Here is a 5,998-nt window from a genome sequence, read left to right on the forward strand (position 1 = left end):
GGGATATATACAATTTTGTGCAAATTGAAGAAGAGAGTCTCCCACAAGCTTGGGGGAGGCTTCTCAAGTTACTTAATGTTTTGCCTGATCATCCTCTTAAGAAAAATGAAATACTTGATATCTTTTATAATGGACTAACCGATGCTTCCAGAGATTACCTGGATAGTTGTGCTGGTCTGTTTTCAGGGAAAGAACACCGGATGAAGCTGAAATTCTATTGAATAATATGTTGACAAATGAAAATAATTGGACACTTCCTGGGCCAGCTCCTGAGCCAATTCCTGAGCCTATTCCTAAACCAACTCCAAAGAAGAGAGGTGTTCTATTTCTCAGTCCTGAAGATATGCAAGAGGCAAAGAAATCTATGAAAGAAAAGGGTATTAAAGCTGAAGATGTTAAGAATTTACCTCATATTGAAGAAATACATGGTCTTAATTTACCGCCTGTTGAAGAAATATGTGATCCTAATCCATTACCTATTGAAAAAACACATGGTCTTGATAACCCGACACAGGTAGTAAAGGTAAAGTCTCTTTATAGATTTGATGAAGGTGATATTCCTCACTATAAGTCTGCCAGACATTGCTTAGAAGAGTTTGATAATTTTATTGTCAAACAAGAAAACTTCAATGCTTATTTTGGTAGACAATTGAAATACAATTCCGATACACTTGAACACTTGGGTAATTACTTGGCTAATGTTAGAGGTGAACTTAAACTCATTAGTAAACATGCTTCTATGGTTACCACCCAGGTAGAACAAGTACTTAAGGCTCAAAATGATTTGCTCAATGAAATGAATAGTAAGAAAAATGATTATGCTGTTAGAGTGGCTACTAGAACTGGTAGAATGACTCAGGAACCTTTGTATCCTGAAGGCCACCCTAGGAGAATTGAACAAGATTCTCAGAGAAATAATATTGATGCACCTAGTTCCTCTAAAAGGAAGAAAAAGAAAAATGATAGGACTTTGCATACTTCTAGTGAACATGTTGCTGAAACACCTGAGAATCCAAATGATATATCTATTTCTGGTGCTGAAACACAATCTGGTAATGAACATGAACCTAGTGAAAATATTAATGATGATGTTCATGATGATGCTCAACCTAGTAATGATAATGACGTAGAAATTGAACCTGCTGTTGATCTTGATAACCCACAATCAAAGAATCAACGTTATGATAAGAGAGACTTTGTTGCTAGGAAACATGGTAAAGAAAGAGAACCTTGGGTTCAGAAACCCATGCCTTTTCCTCCCAAACCATCCAAGAAAAAGGATGATGAGGATTTTGAGCGCTTTGCTGAAATGATTAGACCTATCTTTTTGCGTATGCGATTAACTGATATGCTCAAAATGAATCCTTATGCTAAGTACATGAAAGATATTGTTACAAATAAGAGAAAGATACCTGAAGCTGAGATTTCCACCATGCTTGCTAATTATACTTTTAAGGGTGGAATACCTAAGAAACTAGGAGATCCAGGAGTACCCACTATACCATGCTCCATTAAAAGAAACTATGTTAAAACTGCTTTATGTGATCTTGGAGCCGGTGTTAGTGTTATGCCTCTCTCTTTATATCGTAGACTTGATTTGAATAAGTTGGCACCTACTGAAATATCTTTGCAAATGGCTGATAAATCAACTGCTATACCTGTCGGTATTTGTGAGGATGTGCCTGTTGTGGTTGCAAACGTTACTATTTTAACGGACTTTGTTATTCTTGATATTCCCGAGGACGATAGTATGTCTATTATTCTTGGAAGACCCTTTTTGAATACTACAGGGGCTGTTATTGATTGCAACAAAGGCAATGTCACTTTTCATGTTAATGGTAATGAGCATACGGTACACTTTCCGAGGAAACAACCTCAAGTTCATAGTATCAACTCTATTGGAAAAATTCCATCGATTATTTTTGGAGGTTTTGAATTTCCTCTTCCTATTGTCAAGAAGAAATATGATATTCTTATTACTGGGGATGTGCATATCCCCGTTGAGGTAACATAGTGTTATTCGAAATTTCTCCGGTTCCATGTTATTCGGAATGAGTTTGTTAACAAGACTTGATCAACCTTGTTAGCGGATTCCTTTTGATAAGCATGAGATGGCTGAAACTAGAAGGCACAACCTTCTGTACCCTCTTTCAACTTTCTGTTATTTAGTTGAAATAAAGTAAAAATAGTATTTTTCTGTCTGTTTTCTGATTTATCCGTGCAATATAAAAACACCCCGAAAATAAAAGTTCTCCAAATGCCCTGAAAATGGAATATGATTTTTTCTAGAATTTTTGAGAATATCTGGCACTGAGAACACAGCAGGAGGGGCAAGCACCTGGCCACGAGGGTGGAGGGCGCGCCCCTGCCTCGTGGGCCCATGGTGGCCCTCCTCCACTTATTCCTGCACCCACACATTCCTTCTTCCTCCCACAAACACCAATATCCAGCTCAAGCACGAGTTCTAGCTCATTTTGTTGCGATTTTCGATCTCCTTGCTCAAAGCACCTCTCACAAAACTGCTTGGGGAGATTGTTCCTTGGTATGTGACTCCTCCATTGGTCCAATTAGTTTTTGTTCTAGTGCTCTATTCATTGCAAATTTGTGCTGCCTAGGTGACCATGTTCTTGAGCTTGCATGTCAAATTTATATGGTTCCAAGTAGTTCTAATGCATGATATAGTCTCTAGGCACTTGCAGGAGTAGTTGCTATCAATTTTGTTGAGTTTGGTTCACTTTTATTTGAAGTTACTAAAAATTTCAGAAATTTTTCAGAGGAAGAAATATGCTTAGGAAAATGTTCCAAGGTGGTTCTTCAAGGAAGCAAGGACCCAGGCTTGCAATGCGTGATGCTGACGAGGAGCCACCAAGGGACGCTCCAGTCCGGCCTTGTGAATGGCCTTCAGAAAATTTTATGGATCGAGCGGGAATCAAGGAAGAATTTAACGCATATTTGCGTAACGCTGATCTTGTGAGCTTTGAGGCAGACAAATGCCGCCAGTACCACTATCTCACTAGTTCCTTTGTGAGGAGGTTTGAATTTTCATATTCACGTAATTCTCCAACTGTCCTATTTGATCTCTATGGAAAATCTTATACTATGGACTTAGAGGATTTTACCGCTGCTTGCAAACTTCCACAATGGGGTAGTGCTAGTGAACCTCGCAAATCTGAATTTAGAAATTTTCTTGCTAGCATAACTGTGGGGGAATCTAGAGATATAGCACAAGCTACCATAGGGAGCATTCATTTTCCTGCTATACATTACTTTGCTCTTTTCATAGGTAGGTGCATAAATGGTAAAGATGAAGCATGTCACATGTGTGTCCCTGATCTCAGTATTCTTAGGAGTGCTGTGTTAGGAGACCAAACTTATAACTTGGGAGCCATTGTTGCACGTAGGTTGCATCATAATAGATTTAATGGAGATTTCTTTGGAGGAATTTATGCAACCCGCTTAGCTGATTTTCTTGGTGTGGACATTCGTGAGGATGATATTGAGTTGCCTCCTACCTATTTAGACTATAACGCTATGGTCCACCACCAGTTTATCGAGAGGAATGAATCACCTCTCCGGTATCGCTTAATCTTTGACAAACATCGTGCTGTCCGTATTACTCTCCCTGCTCCTACCTTCTTTGATTATCAGGCAAAAGGAAGATATGTTATTACCAGAGAGGAGGCAGATGAGTACGAGAGGAGGGCAGAGGCAGCTCGCCGCCACGCTGCAGCTCAGGAGGCAATAACTGCCGTAGCTCAGTACGACTCCAGCTACACCTACGGGTATCCGCCAGGCCATCCTTGGCAATAAACCAACTTAGGCCAAAAGCCTAAGCTTGGGGGAGTACGTATTTCTCACCGACATTACATTCATGTTCACACACTCATTGCTAGATGTCGGTGCTCATACTCTTTCACTGTAATATCCATGCTAGTTTCTTTTCTTTTTCCTGCTTTCTTCTTGTGTGTTTAATAAACTTTAAGAAAAAAAATTAGTGTGACTTTTAGTTAGTTTACTTTTCTTGTTGTAGTAGTAATAATTAAAAAGAAAACCCAAAAAGATTTCTTGTTCTTCTTTTGTTTGTTGGGAGCTTTCCCATGTAAATAGTTTTATTTCTTTTCTTTTCTTTGGGGGTCGTAGGAGAAGACCATAATTAAATTGTTGAAGTGGCTCTTATATGCATTATTGTTGATTTAACCAAGAGCCCATATTGCCTTGTCTTCTCCTGTTTATTGAATGCTCGCAGATTCCAGCTTAGTCCAATACATGTGCACTCTTATTATTATTCACATCGTTCGGTCATGCAAGTGAAAGGCAATTATGACGATATATGATGGACTGACTGAGATGAGAAAAGCTGGTATGAACTCGACCTCTCTTATTTTTGTAAATATGATGAGTTCATCGTTCCTGATTCAGCTTATTATGAATAAATATGTTTGCAATGACAATTAGAGATCATAGTTGCTTATGCCATGCTTGATTAGCTATAAGCTATAATGGTTTACCTTGCGTGCCAACATGCTATTAAAATGGTTGTGATGTGGTATAGTGGGGTGGTATCCTCCTTTGAATGATTTAAGTGACTTGACTTGGCACATGTTCACACATGTAGTTGAAACAAATCAACATAGCCTTCACGATATTTATGTTCGTGGTGGATTATATCCTACTCATGCTTGCACTCAATGTTTATTAATTTTAATGCATGTTCATGACTGTTGTCGCTCTCTAGTTGGTCGCTTCCCAGTCTTTTGCTAGCCTTCACTTGTACTAAGCGGGGAATACTGCTTGTGCATCCAATCCCTTTAAACCCCAAAGTTATTCCATATGAGTCCACTATACCTTCCTATATGCGGTATCTACCTGCCGTTCCAAGTAAATTTGTATGTGCCAAACTCTAAACCTTCAAATAAACATTCTGTTTTGTATGCTCGAATAGCTCATGTATCAACTAGGGTTGTCCGTATCTTCCATGCTAGGCGGGTTATTCTCAAGAGGAGTCGACTCCGCTCCTCATTCACGAGAAAATGGCTGGTCACCGGGATGCCCAACCCCATGCTTTATGCAAACTAAATCAAAATAATTGCAAACAAAACTCCCCCTAGGACTGTTGCTAGTTGGAGACACTCGTTGTTTCGAGCAAGTCATGGATTGATGCTTGTTGGTGGAGGGGGAGTATAAACTTTACCATTCTGTTTGGGAACCGCCTATAATGTGTGTAGCATGGAAGATATCGCCATCTCTTGGTTGTTATGTTGACAATGAAAGTATGCCGCTCAAAATATTATTTATCTCTATTTCAAAATCGAGCTCTGGCACCTCTACAAATCCCTGCTTCCCTCTGCGAAGGGCCTATCTATTTACTTTTATGTTGAGTCATCACCCTCTTATTAAAAAGCACTAGCTAGAGAGCGCAGCTGTCATTTGCATTCATTACTATTAATTTATATTGGGTATGACTATGACTAGATCTGTTTTACCATGAATTACAATGTCTAGTCAGTCCTTGATCTTTAAAGGTGCTCTGCATTTATGTTTTGCGGTCTCAGAAAGGGCTAGCGAGATACCATCTTGTTATATCATATCATGATTGTTTTGAGAAAGTGTTGTCATCCGAGATTTATTATTATCGCTCGCTAGTTGATTATGCCATTGATATGAGTAAACATGAGACCTAAGAGTTATTGTGAATGTGGTTAGTCATAATCTTTGCTAAAAACTTGAATGCTGGCTTTACATATTTACAACAACAAGAGCAAACAGAGTTTGTAAAAGTTTTTCTTTATCACTTTCAGTTTATCAACTGAATTGCTTGAGGACAAGCAAAGGTTTAAGCTTGGGGGAGTTGATACGTCTCCGTCGTATCTACTTTTCCAAGCACTTTTGCCCTTGTTTTGGACTCTAACTTGCATGATTTGAATGGAACTAACCCGGACTGACGCTGTTTTCAGCAGACTTTCCATGTTGTTATCTATGTGCAGAAACAAAAGTTCTC

The sequence above is a fragment of the Aegilops tauschii genome, chromosome 7 (assembly GCF_002575655.3).
Source record: "Aegilops tauschii subsp. strangulata cultivar AL8/78 chromosome 7, Aet v6.0, whole genome shotgun sequence".
Classification (NCBI taxonomy): domain Eukaryota; kingdom Viridiplantae; phylum Streptophyta; class Magnoliopsida; order Poales; family Poaceae; genus Aegilops; species Aegilops tauschii.